General features: G+C 39.6%; 1 long non-coding RNA gene across 1 annotated transcript in view; it reads right to left on the reverse strand.

Moving 5' to 3' along the window:
* The window catches only part of LOC120406684, a 102,232-nt gene that overhangs the window by 16,491 nt on the left and 70,927 nt on the right, over window positions 1-14,814 (reverse strand). Inside the window, exon 2 of the long non-coding RNA XR_005599475.1 lies at window positions 2,570-2,641. This is a non-coding gene — a long non-coding RNA (uncharacterized LOC120406684). The remainder of the gene's footprint in view (window positions 1-2,569; window positions 2,642-14,814) is intronic.

A 14,814-nucleotide genomic window follows, 5' to 3' on the forward strand; every position in this document is an offset into this window, starting at 1 on the left:
AACAGGCTATTTATGAGCTAACAAAAGTTTCTCCTCTTCCATTCTCTCTTTTAAAAAGGTTTAATTTTAAATGCTTTTGACATTTGGCAAGGTCCAAAAAAGGGTCCAAAAAGCCTTATTTTATGAAAATTATCCAGCTCTACTAATCTTAGTTGAGGTGAAGCCTGCCTGCTTAAAAGACAGTGCAGCCATTCTCAGCTTTCACAGCAGGTTGATGATTGGCACGTAATTCAGGCTAACTGTAATTTCCAACAGAGGTTCAGGCTCTTTTATTTTATGCCCTGACATAAGAATAACAAGAAGTGTGTAATAGTAACAAAGAAAACAGTAAGCACTGATCAGACTTATAGCATGTATTTAAAATCAGGCCTGGTCTTATAGAGACACATCTGCAGTTTTTCTGTTGTTTATTTTATTTTATTTTTTTGTGTAATAGAAAATTGTATCCACTTTGGCTTTGAGATGGAAAAATGCAAGGTTAAAATGGATAGATTTGTTTCAGTTTGTCTTGATACTGCCCATCATTTGACAGAGACATATTAAGAAAAATCCATTCTGGCTTATTCAAATGGTTGTTTAAGCTTCTAAGGTAGGAAGAGATAAGAGGACGAATTGAGATGCCCTGTCCAGCTGATCTGAATGTGGAATGTTATCTTAATGTTTTGGTAGCTGATAATCAACAGCCCAATCCTGCTTCTTTTGAAGTAAATGGCAGCATTCCCACTGGCTTAAACAGAAACAGGATCCAAAGCCAAGTGAATGGTCTTATAGCAACTCCTTTCATCCCTGAAATTTTGTGTGTTCCAATATGAAGGAATTGTTCCCTCAGGATCAAAGAAGAATCTCCTGTTTCATCTATCTATCTATCTATCTATCTATCTATCAAAAGATATCCAGGGGTCTTTAAAAGAGGCTGGATTGCCCCTTCTAGAGTAAAACCTTCTTTCATGAAAGTTCCATGGGAGGGTGTGAAGGGAAAGGAAATCTCTGGAGTTCTCTCAAATTGTTTCGTTGTGAGGGTGAGGTATGTGTGGGACAAGGTTTGTTTCCTCTTCTTGCGGAAGAAGCCATGAGACCAGAAGCCATGGGAGTAGCCTCTGGTCTCTGCATGGGTCCGAAAAGATTTGCATGGGTCCGAAAAGATCAGCAGAAAGTCAGGGGCAAACATATGGAAGTCCCATGGCTTGACATACCTGGAAGTTCCTCCATACCCTTCTCTATTGCATCTGCATTTCTAGGGATTTTCCCAGGCCATAGCTGTCCCTAGAAACCCCTCTTAATGAGTATTTCCCAAAACAACTGGCTCTGTGGGAAGGGCAATACAGGTCTATGATGTATTACCTTTCTTGGAGAATATCATTGGGACTGGCAGAAAGAAATTTGTGCTCCCCGGCCCCCTTCTACACCTAATGAAGGAACTACTGTCTCTCCCACCCTGTCTCTCCTTCACGCAGATGCTAGCACCATGGAGAGTCTTCCCTGGATCCTTGGAAGAGGGGTATTATCTAAGGTTGTGGCTGAAAACTTTCCTTCCCCTTTCCTACACAGATAGAGAGCCATATGAGGCCTAAGGGAAGGCTGCCAGTGTGGGACCACAGGGATTCAACTACATGTTAATGTAGTAGGAGGCTCCCTGAAATGGGGATTCCAAGAGCAACTGCAGTCATGGGAAACCATGTCAGTGTGTTTCCATAGTAACCACACACTGCTAAAAGAGTAGGAGGGGGCCCAGAACAGGTACAGAGGCACACAGGGTGTGAGCAGAATTTACAGGCTGGCCATAGTAGTAGTGGTAGTGGGGCTAAGGTGGCCTTATGTTATCTTTGCCACCTGATACTGGGCTAGTCCAGCACCAGAGCAGACCTCAATGTAACTTAGGGCTTGTCTACATGAACATTTAGTGCACAGGAAGCTGGGGTGTGTGAATGTATCCCACACTGGACCCTGCTGAGGTTACTAATAGTGTGTTATTGCTCTTTCATCTACCTTGCTTTGAAAGAAGAGTAGATTAAAGTGCAGTAACAGTTAGTGTGCACTAGCAGGCTCCACATGGACAGTTAGTACATGGCAGGCTAGTGTGGGGTAGATTCACACCTTATCTTGCTGCAGTCCAAATGTTTATGTAGACAAGTCCTTAAGAGCTGTCTAAATTATGTCAGACTGTCACTGGCTGCCTATGAGCCCCCGTGCTTCCTATGTATTCTGGCCCCAACTTTGACATGTGTCTTCACCCTGCCACAACCCCAGCACACCCCTGTGCTAGGGATAGTGAGGGGGGTCCTCAGAAAACAGCCTGCATTATCTTCCTCAGTTTCTGTGCTGACAAAAGTCTTCTATGACTTGATCCAGGGCTTTTAGAGTCCCTTTACCAAGTGTACAAGAGCCAGAGCAGGGACGAGAATCTTATTCATAGCTTTCACACTGATAGCACTATGTCTCCAGCAGATATCTTGAGATCTGTAAGATCTCAGACAAGACACAGATTCTAAGAGTGAAACGCCCTGTACTTTCCATAGAGGACCAAACTCCACCACAACAGAATAATTATGGAAAATGGAGGGAACCTGACCTCGTTTCCTCTGTTCCAGGCCCTCTTCTATGAGTTTATCCTTGGGAGTTAATGATCTTCTCAAATAATATCCTATAAAGGGAGAAAAACAATATGTTTTGGTGTTGCAGCAGTTAATCATAGCAAAACACCAGAGGTACCAATTATAGGGCATTCATATCAACAAGCTGTTTCCATAGTTCTTTTTTATTTTTTTTAAATCTGTCAGTATAAAAATTCAGACCTTTTGAGTATGGTGTTTGGGGTTTTTTTAAGCAGGAAGAAATGCTTCTAAATAACCGTTCTCTGTACCATGCATAAAATTGTTACCTTACATTTCTTTTCCTGATTCATTAACTCATATAATTATAGAAGGTAGGAATAGGAAAGACCTATTAGATCATCCAGTCTATTTGTCTGCTAATGAAAGATGGTTCACTGCATTGCTTTTGGTAAGCTTTGAAAGTCCCAGGCAACTGGACTTTCAATACTTAGTTGTTGCTGTTGTTTTGAATTATTCCACTATTGAATGGACCTTGTTGGAAAGATTTTTGTGTTATGTTGTGCAACATGACTGAGTGACTAAGACTTGTATCTGCCATGTTAAAGACCTGAGCTCTAGTCCTGGAACTGCTTGAAATGATTGGAACAACTTATCAGTTAACTTATTTATCAGTGTGATACTTGACTCCTTTCTAAGATGGGGTAAGAAGACTTGCTTACTAATATTGGCACTGAATTGCACAGGAATATAAACAGTAGGCAGCATCAGTTAGATTGGAACTCATGGTCACCCGACTCTCAACTCAGTGCATCTTTCCCTAGGTTAAAGGGTCTTTGGACTAGAAAACTCTTTCATGGCTCTAGAACATTGCCTACCCTGGCAGTGCAGCAGATGATTTAGTTGGGGTTGGTCCTGCTTTGAACAGGGGATTGGACTAGATGACCTCCTGAGGTCTTTTCCAACTCTAATCTTATATGATTCTATGAGAAAAGGCAGCATGTTTCACTCAAAATGTGGGATGTCCAATAAAATCTAGTGTGCCAGATATGATGAACACTGGCATATCTTGAGGTGATTGTATTTAACATTATCTGTATGTTTGAGCCAGCCCTTGAAAGCATGAAAAACTTAAAAAAAATATTGCATTGAGAGGAGCAAAACGAGATGGACCCTCAGAATATTCATAGACCTTCGTAGAGTGGATTCCTTGTGGAATCTGGAATCACTAGGAGGTGACTAATGCAAAATCCCAAGGCTGGTTATTCAGATGCCCAGCCTTTGAAGACTTAGCACTTAGGGAAAGGGGCAGCAACTGTTTTTAACCTGTTTCAGGAGGCCTGAGAACAAAGGCTTTTGGGATACAAAGGCTGAGCTTGAAATGACAGTGGGTTTTGTGCAGCTACAAACTGACATGACCATCATAATCAAGTAAGGCAAACCCTTAAAGAAGGGGTTGAAACACTTGGGAACCTATCAGGGACTCCAATGAGGACTAGGTGTGGGCATTGGGTAGGCCTTTGGTAAGCTTAAATATGGATTTAGATCCTTTTATTGTTTTATGTTTTCTCCTTAAATAAATGCATTCTGCTTTGAAATAGCTGACTCTGTCCAGAGAGAAGTGACAGCCAGAGGCCTGAGAGGGCATTTCTGCGGCAGCTCACAGAACAGGTCAAAAGTACCCCAGAAGAGGTACCCTGAAAATTATATCTTGTGTATTTAAGAGAGATGCCTCCAGCTCCTGATCTTTTTTTTAATTGTTCTTCTCTGAACTCCCTGCATTTTCTCTGTAGTGCTCAGAGTTTAATGTAATATTATAGGTCTAGTAACACTGGAGTTCCCTCTATAGTACATCATATAAAGAGGAACTATACTACAGTCCTTGAGCATTAAAATTCCACTTCTTTTGCAGAAAGGGAGTGTCATCATTATGGCAACTCAGTGTTATTTAATGAAATTTACCCTGCAGGGCAGATAGAATTTTAAGGCTCCAGAACTGTATCCCTTCTCCTGTGATATGATGCCTTTCCATATACAGCACAAAAGTGCATTGGGCCCTTTTTTAATTTTTTTTTTAAACCCTGACTCATTGCAAACTTATGTCTAAGTTATGCGCTAGGAGAAAATATAATGATGAGAGATGTGCAAATAAATGATTTTTCTCTTTACTGGAGAAATTGAAAAAACGTGTGGGGGAAAGAATTATTTTAAGTTGACCCAAACCTAAAAGCTTTCAAATTTTTCAGCAAACCAAAAAGCTGAAATCATTTGAAAGAAAAAGTAGTTTCAAAATGAAAAATGGAAACATTTCATTTTTAAAATGCCAAAATATTTTGATTTATTCAGATTTCAGAACAAATTCACTAAAATGTTTCAGTTGACTCCAACCTGCACTTTTTGGCGTAAAAAGTTTAATCTGAAAAATTTTAATGTGGCTCTAATCAGGACTAAATCACAAACTGAATGGAAGATTTACACTGTGATAATCTCTGGTTCACAGTATGTAATGTTAGCTAAAAGCCAGATGAGTTGACAGTGTTTGTCTCTTGCCATGCACTGCTGGCATGTGACTGTACTTGTTAATTTACCAGCAAGTAGTGTGGTGTATCTATTTAGAAATCTCTTCAGAAATATCAAAATGAAGTTATGCCACAATAAAACACACTGCACATTTAATACTTTGAGGGCATTTTGAGTGATTTTTCTGTTAACTCTATGCAGTTCTTATGGCAATTTAAAGCTAATTTTAGAGGTTTAAGACTGAGATATAAAGCTGTACTTTTACCTTACAGCTGAAACAGTAAGTAGTACATTTAGAATATATGAAAAGGAGCATTATCTTATTTATTAGTAATTACAGATTATAGGATAATATTTGTCCCTCTACTAATCATTGAATATACTATATATGAATAATGTTGTTGTTATTTGACCAGCTCTAACATTTACCGACATAGAAATTCACATTCCAGTTTTATGCTTTTTGCCCAAGCTGTTTAGATCCCCCAGTAGCTTACCAATGTTCTCCTTATTAGCAACATTTATTTTAGAAATAAATCCTATTTTCAGGGGAAATCACAAGTGGATTCCATGGGCTAGATCCTCAGCCGGTGTAAATTTGCATATTGACATTGATGGAACTATGTTGATTTATACTATCTGAGAATCTGCTCCCCAAATATAACTTTATATTGGACTCTGGCCATACCAGTGTTCTGCAACCTCCATAGGCTGATCAGCATCACTCTTCAATTCTAGATTGGAGGGTAAATGCACCCAACCTATCCACATTTAATCTGCATAGAATCTGAGTTTGTTGAGGTGAAATGGACTTCACCTTGTATGAATAGTCGATCATGTGGGGGGTTAACAGTTGAGTCTGGAAAGGGACAGTATTTCTATCTCTCCACAGAAGCTTAGATGGGTGGATGAATGAACAGCTAGATATAGACTGAGAATAAGAAAAACCTAGTTGATAATCTTACATAGGGACAAATAGAAATTATGGACCAGAATATCAACTGATTTAAATTGGCATAGCTCCATGAGAATCAATGAATTTATGTTGTTTTTTAATCTGTCCTAACATTTTGTTCATCTCTTATCTACTTGTATTTCTTATACAGACTTAGACTCTGTAAATGAAATTTATCTTTTAATTATAGTTCCATAGCTTGTGGAAAAGGCTTTATTTAAATTCTCATTTAAAAAAATAGTCATTAAGCTCATGCTAAGGTTGTAAATATCTATCAGTTACTTAAGAGATAAAACACTTAAGGGGACATTATAGCTTTTGTAAGAAACACAAATATTATGTAGGAAATGCAAAGTCAAAGTTTTCTTTAGGTTTCTACAGTGGTGTAGTTTCATATTTCCTTTTTTTTTAAAGTATAATCCTTAACTTTGTATTTCAGCCTCTCTCACATATTTATATTTTGCAAAACTAGAACTTTATCCATTAGGGTAGAATTCACTGCTTGTGTAGCACCTCTTAAGTCTTCTAAGTAGAACTTACGTGGAACATAGCCTTTGTGCTGGTCATGTGCACTTGGGTGAATTAAATGGTTACTAGCTACTTACAAACTGAACCCCATCTTAAAATATTCTGCCTTGAAATTGTCTTGTTTTTTTGAAAATATTGCTTCTGGATTTCCTTCCCTGTTCAAAAGCACTCTACTCACAAATATAAAGAACAGCACTCATAAAAATAAATGTCAAGAAATTGGTAACCCAATAGTACTTGTCTTGGATTTCAACTAATATATAGTATCCATTAAAGTCAAAGTAAAATATGGACAATTAGCTTTTTAAAAAATAACAAAAAAAGCATGCCAAGTCTTTTGCCAATTTAAGGAACATTTTCTGAAGTCCTAAAAAAGTCTGGAATTGCTTTATTAGGACTTTCAGTATAAAGTAGAGAATTATAAGAGCTATATACATCCTCATTTTTGACATGTACCATTGATAGAAGAGAGCTATATACAATTGTTATAAGAGATGTTTGGCCCTTATTCCTCATAGGAAATATGATTAAAAGTGTTCTCTGGATCCAGAGAAGCCAACGATAAAGAAAAGGCCAAACAGCTGTCAGCTTTCAAAGATAATGATTTCATTAATGATAGCCAAACAGTTTATATGGATGAAAATATAACAAAGATTTTTCCCTGAAAGGTTTAAAGATAATGTTGAACCTGTTAAAAGTTTTAAACACTCTATTGTGTTTACTCTAATCCTGGTATTTTCTGGGAAGTTTCCAAACTAAAATATAATTACTATTATCTGCTTATACACGCTGATAAAGCCGTGGCTTTAAATTCTTTTTTGAAACATTTAGCTCATTTTAGATCATGTTTTAACTGTAGAAGACAGTTAACACAAATCCTACTCGCCCATCCTAAATTTCATAATAAGAAAAAGATCCTTTCCCCCCCTCCCCCGCTGCCAAAAGACACCAAAAGTTAGATACATAAATAAGTGTCCTGGATTTCAGAAGTGCAGGTGTTCCTGGATAAAATTGCACCCACCAAAATCAGGCCCAGATAAATCAATGTGCACTGGGAGCACTTGCACAGGCCTTCCATCTCAGGTTTGGCCCAGATGCATCTCTGTCAAGATGGAGGGACAGTCAGGCCAAATTTGAGTGAGTGATGCTACAATATTAAGTGCCAAGTTGCAACTCTCAGAGTAGTCTAGCCTCATGAGACAGGAGCTGTAGCTATGGGATGAGTGAGAAGTGGACCCATTCTCCAGGTACCTCCCCCTCGTCCAGGATTGGGTATCTTTGCACTGATCTCAGTGGATTTTGGCTCTGGTAAAAAATGAGGTTTATATGTTATCTGAGTAAATATTTCATTGTAGCTAATCAGAGTAGTCATTTACAAGCTAAAAAAATGTTTTGGCTGTCAGAGCCTTAGTCACTCTTTGTTATTATTTATTGTATTCTTATTTTAAAACATTATTTGTATTATTCCTTTGAAATAATTACAGACATGGCAATTATTCCTAAAATAAATAGATGGGATTAAAAAATCACATACAAAGCTATTCCTCAATTAAGTAAATCAATCCCTGATACAAAAAGTCCATGAAACTATACCTTAAAGACAGCTAGATAGAAAAGTGAATATCAAGTCACCCATTTATTGTAACTGTGCTGGTTATTTGGACAGAGTGAGGAAAAGTCACATGATACCTTCTAACGCTAAAAGTATAGCCCAGCTTTGATCAGGAGTTTACAAACTAAAACACTTCATAGAATCATAGAATCATAGAATTCAAGATCAGAAGGGACCATTATGATCATCTAGTCTGACCTCCTGCAAGATGCAGGCCACATAAGCCGATCCACCCACTCCTTAAGCAAGCGACCCCTGCCCCATGCTTCGGAGGAAGGCGAAAAACCTCCAGGGCCACTGCCAATCTACCCTGGAGGAAAATTCCTTCCCGACCCCAAATATGGCGGTCAGCTGAACTCCGAGCATGCGGGCAAGACTCTCCAGCCATACCCTCTGGAAAAAGGCTAACAATATCCTATCATTGACCCATTGTACTAATTACCAGTGTGGCACTTAATTGACCTATTGACTAAGCCCGTTATCATATCATACTATCTCCTCCATAAACATATCTAGCTTAATCTTAAAGTCATGGAGGTCCTTTGCCCCCACTGTTTCCTTCGGAAGGCTGTTCCAGAATTGCACTCCTCTGATGGTTAGAAACCTTCGTCTAATTTCAAGCCTAAATTTCCTGACTGACAATTTATATCCATTTGTCCTCGTGTCCACATTAGCACTGAGCTGAAATAATTCCTCTCCTTCCCTGGTATTTATCCCTCTGATATATTTAAAGAGTGCAATCATATCTCCTCTTATCCTTCTTTTGGTTAAAGAAAACAAACCGAGCTCCTCAAGTCTCCTTTCATACGACAGGCTTTCCATTCCTCGGATCATTCTAGTGGCCCTTCTTTGTACCTGTTCCAGTTTGAATTCATCCTTCTTAAACATGGGAGACCAAAACTGCACACAATACTCCAAATGAGGTCTTACCAACGCCTTATATAACGGGAATAGCACCTCCTTATCCCTACTAGAAATACCTCGCCTAATGCATCCCAAGACCGCATTAGCTTTTTTTAACGGCCACATCACATTGCCTACTCATAGTCATCCTATGATCAACCAGGACTCCTAGGTCCTTCTCCTCCTCCGTTACTTCCAACTGGTGTGTCCCCAGCTTATAACTAAAGTTCTTGTTAGTCATCCCTAAATGCATAACCTTACACTTCTCACTATTGAATTTCATCCTGTTACTAATACTCCAGTTTACGAGGTCATCCAAATCTCCCTGGAGGATATCCCAATCCTTTTCCGAATTTGCAATACCTCCCAACTTGGTGTCATCCGCAAACTTTATCAGCCCACTCCTACTCTTGGTTCCCAGGTCAGCAATAAACAGATTGAATAAAATCAGACCCAAAACCGAACCTTGAGGAACTCCACTGGTAACCCCCCTCCAACCCGACAGTTCCCCCTTCAATACGACCCTCTGCAGTCTCCCCTTTAACCAGCTCCTTATCCACCTCTGGATTTTCATTTCGATCCCCATCTTTTCCAATTTAACCAGTAATTCCTCATGCGGTACCGTATCAAACGCCTTACTGAAATCAAGATATATTAGATCCACCGCATTTCCCTTGTCTAAAAAATCTGTTACTTTCTCAAAGAAGGAGATCAGGTTGGTTTGGCATGATCTACCTTTCGTAAATCCATGCTGTAATTTGTCCCAGTTGCCATCGGCCTCATGCTCCGTAAAATTTTTTCCATGACTTTGCATACTACAGATGTTAAACTAACAGGCCTGTAGTTACCCGGGTCACTTTTTTTCCCCTTCTTGAATATAGGAACTATATTAGCTAATCTCCAGTCAAACGGTACAACCCCCGAGTTTAGAGATTTATTAAAAATCATCGCTAACGGGCTTGCAATTTCACTCGCCAATTCCCTTAATATTCTAGGATGTAGATTATCCGGGCCCCCCGATTTACTTCCGTTTAGCTGTTCAAGTTTGGCTTCTACCTCAGATACCGTAATGTCTACCCCCATATCTTCATTCCCTTCAGTCCCTCTATCACTATTCCTTAGCCCTTCATTAGCCTCATTAAAGACCGAGGCAAAATATTCGTTCAGATATTGTGCCATTCCAAGATTATGCCTAATCTCCACTCCGTTTAAAGTTTTAAGCGGTCCCACTTCTTCCTTCTTGGTTTTCTTCCTATTTATATGGCTAAAAAACCTTTTGCTATTGGTTTTAATCCCCTTCGCTAGGTCCATCTCCACCCGGCTCTTTGCCTTTCTCACTGCTTCCCTACACCCTCTGACCTCCATAAGGTAGGTTTCTTTGCTGATCCCTCCCATTTTCCACTCCTTGTACGCTTTCTGTTTTTTCTTAATCACCCCTCTAAGATGCTTGCTCATCCAGCTCGGTCTAAAACTGCTACCTACGAGCCGTTTTCCCTTTCTCGGGATACATGCCTCTGACAACTCCTGCAACTTCAACCTGAAGTAACCCCAGGCGTCATCTGCCTTTAGATCCCTAAATATGTTACTCCAATCCACTTCCCTAACTAGTCGCCTTAATTTAGTAAAGTTAGCCCTTTTGAAATTGTATACCTTAGTCTCAGATGCAATTTTGATGATCCTCCCATTTATTTTGAAATGAATTAGCTCATGATCACTCGAGCCAAGGTTGTCCCCTACAACTATTTCCTCAACAAGGTCCTCGTTACTCACCAAAATCAGATCTAAAATGGCATCCCCCCTCGTCAGTTCAGCAACTACTTGATGAAGGAATTCATCAGCTATCACGTCTAGGAAAAGCTGAGCCCTATTATTATTACTAGCATTTGTTTCCCAATCTATATCCAGGAAGTTAAAGTCCCCCATGATCAAACAGTTCCTATTAGTATTTACCTCCTTAAAAACATTAAAGAGCTCTCTATCCAAATCCAGGCTAGATCCCGGCGGTCTATAGCACACCCCAATCACTATCCCAGGGGAAGCTCTAGTAGTTTTCTTCCCCAACGTGACCATTGCCCAAACAGACTCCGTATTATCCATTGCATTGCTAGTTATTTCATTACATTTCACCTCATTATTGATATACAATGCTACTCCCCCACCTTTACCTTTGCATCGGTCTTTCCTAAACAGCACATACCCTTCCATACCTGTACTCCAGTCATGGCTACTGTTCCACCATGTTTCGGTTATTCCTACGATATCCGGTTTCAATTCCCGGACCAGGAGCTCCAGTTCCTCCATTTTGTTACCTAAGCTTCGTGCATTGGTGAACAAACATCCTAATTTTTGCTGTTTGGTTCCTCTCACCCTTTTCACCCAACTTGGTAGGGACACAGTACTACAAGTATGACCTGTCGATCTAGTATCCGTCCCCCCACCCTCTTCCTTACACCTAACCGTCCCCCTCTGGCTATATCTGTTGTTATCCTGTTGTTCTCACTCCCAATGTATAAATTTGGCGTGGAGAGCACCTGGACCTCTCCCAACCGTCTCGCCCCTTGGGAAATGTCTGATGAGTATTCTACTTCCACAGGTGATTATAATGCCCTGATATGATATTAAACAGTTGAGTGAGTTTCTGCTCTATAATACAGGATTAGTTCACAAACAGTACACGGAAATAAGATTAACCAGGGAAAACTTCAAGGTTAAAGTGCTACATTTTGTGGAGCTGTCAATTGCTGGCTGTTCCTTAAGTATCATCTCTCATCTTTTGAATGGAAGGAGATGTACTCTTTCTTCACTGTGACAGTACCAGAGTGCAATTAAACTTAGCACTGTCCCAGCAAGACACACTTCCAGTCCCTAAGAGATCTACTTTATTAGCGACATGCCAAACTGTTGAGCATTCTCCTAGGCCAAACTTTTTACTCTGAGAAGAATATTAAAACATATACATAACATGAAAATCTGGTTCACTTAACTGAACAAGCAAAAGATTGAGCTGGAAAGTCAGGGAAGATATTTCACCACTTAACATTATCCTCATTAATGTTGCGGATATAGTAAGTTATAAAAGATCCTTCTACTTCTTTAAAAAAAATCATGGTAGAAGGATGAGACCTGCTCCTTCTGTTGGATCTCCTCTTACCTTATCTCTTCCCACCCTGTGGAGCTAAAGCATTTCAGTGCTTTGGATCAATGGCTCAATGACTGCACAGCCCATATGTGGTTCATAAAGTATGCATTAGCACCAGATGCACTTCCTAAAACACAAACACAATGTGCATTCTATAAAGTGTGCACTGTCCACTGTATCTGTAAAACTGCAGATGTGTGTCTAAATATGAGTATAAATAAGGGACTAGATTTGACAGTCTGGCCAAACTGCAAGAGGGGGATTTGAGACACTTTTACATTTTCCAAATTCTGCGTAAAGTCTGCTCTGACTTATGTTCAGATGCTCATAACCCCAAAGGACTCTTCTGGTAGCCACGGATCAGCCTGAAATAGGGATGCACACCTCTCCTTTGCCCTGCCTGAGCCCCTAACACTAGTGGCCAAGATGAGGTGAGATGTAGGAGTCACTATGGCATCCCTCTGCCATCTGGGAGCAATGAAGTTGATGGTAGCTGCTTCATGCTGCCAGCGTGGTGCAAAGTAGCCAGATTACAATGATAAATTGAGCCTGTGGTGTTCATCTGATGCAGGCCTCTGTTCTTTCAGTTTAATAATATTGACTCAGCAAAGCTGCTAGGAGAAGAGAGCTCTTTTTGTTCATAAACATTAAGACTATGCACTGCCATTTTTTGAAATTACGCATATCTCTAGAAAGAGATAAATACAACAATATATACTCATATTAAGATGACTCCCAGAACAAAGACTCAGGAGTTACCCTATTTGATACCTCCTTCTAAGTGCATCTACCTTCATGTAAAATGGCCCATGCTCTACCAGTACCTGTTAGTTCTCAGACAGAATCAATATAACAAGCCAGGGAATCTCCATGTGGCAAAACTAATTCTATGCCACCTAGACCTATGTTCCTAGACCCATCATCATATAGGCCATAAAGCTATGTGGCCAGAAAACCTTGTGCTCTGGTGATTCCTGAGCAATGAAATGGCCTGTAGGAGTGTACTGCAGCTGGTGAAGATTACAGCAGCCCTGAAACAGCTCTGATTTAGGCCAGGAGACAAATCAGCTCTCGGTTGTCCTCAGGATTGGCTTTAAGCCACGTTTGCCCACACCAATTTTGGGTCCTGCAATGAGCATCACTTGGTAACACCCAAAGAATCTCACTCAGTGTCTATATTTCCAGTCTGTTCCCCAAGCATCTTGAGTTATGCTAATTTTTTTTTACTGAAATCTGAATATATACATCTGCCTACTTGTTTGTTTATTCATTTAAAAGACATTTTCAGCTTATCCTTACACAAGAAAAGAAGACAAAATGAAAAATGTGTTTTAATGGCACCATAGCAACATCTTACTGTATGCTGGTTCAAATTTAGGAGTCTTAGGTACACTTATTTATTTATTTAAATCTGAATGTGTGCAGTTCAAAATGCATGTTTTTTAGGCATCATCAATCCCATTTTCTGCAAAGAATAGACAGTGCTTTTATGGTTGATTCTGTTTGCTAGTCTGTTGCACAGCTGGGTATAGTTGATGAACAAGTAGGAGACATATTAGCAAGTTTGATTTCTGGAAGTAACTAGAAATATGCTCCAAATCGCAGACTGTAAACAAGAGCAAAAGAGGTACAAAGTAAATTCATCTGAGAAACACAGCTCCTGAAGACAGCTCCTGTGTCTCTTAATTGAAACTTCCTAGTCTCTGAACTTCTCCAAAGATCTGTTATCCTTAGTAGTAACGTTTGTATGTGCAAACACACAAGAATCCCTTCAGCAGGGAATTTAGTATATTCTCTGTGACCTGCTGCATCCCATCTTCCTAGCTGAAAAAACTCAAAAGTGCTAACTAAAAATACAACCCATATTTATCCATTACACCATATTCACTCTAATACATTAGGCAGAAGGCTGTCCAACCCTTACTCATGTTGAAGGCCATCTATTCACACTGACTTACTTCAGTGGAACTACCTTGTAAGTAAGTGCTCATCAAAGTAAAAATTGTTCAATCCAGACCTGGAATTAAGTAATTTTCAGGAAGTCTCAGCCACTCAGGTATAAATAGATTCAAAATAAATGACACAGATATAGTGCCTTTAATTTAGTAATGCTCTTATGACTAAATCTTGGTCCCATTGCAGTCAATGGGAACTTTGCCATTCACTTTAATGGGATCAGCATTTGGCTTGTACTCTTAACACCAGAAGACAACACTATTTTAATAGCAGTATCGAGGTTTCAGATAATGCTTTCACTTCTGTTCAGTGGCAGTTCACCTCAATGAACGGTGTTCTCAAAATCACAGGTCTCACATGTCCCTTTTTAAAGATTTTCCTAAGGATATGTAGGAATCAAAACAACTCCCATCAACGTATTCTTAAATATTAACCTTAAACATTTGGGGGAAAATGTTTTTGTATATTGGCATATTAAGAACGTCCATACTGGGTCAGACCAAAGATATATCTAGCCCAGTATCCTGTCTTCCAACAGTGGCCAATGCCAAACACCTCAGAGGGAATGAACGGAACAGGTAATCAGCAAGTGATCCATCACCTGTCGCCCATTTGCAGATTCTGGAAAAGAGAGGCTAGGGATACCATCCCT

The sequence above is a fragment of the Mauremys reevesii genome, linkage group 5 (genome assembly GCF_016161935.1).
Source record: "Mauremys reevesii isolate NIE-2019 linkage group 5, ASM1616193v1, whole genome shotgun sequence".
NCBI classification, from domain to species: domain Eukaryota; kingdom Metazoa; phylum Chordata; order Testudines; family Geoemydidae; genus Mauremys; species Mauremys reevesii.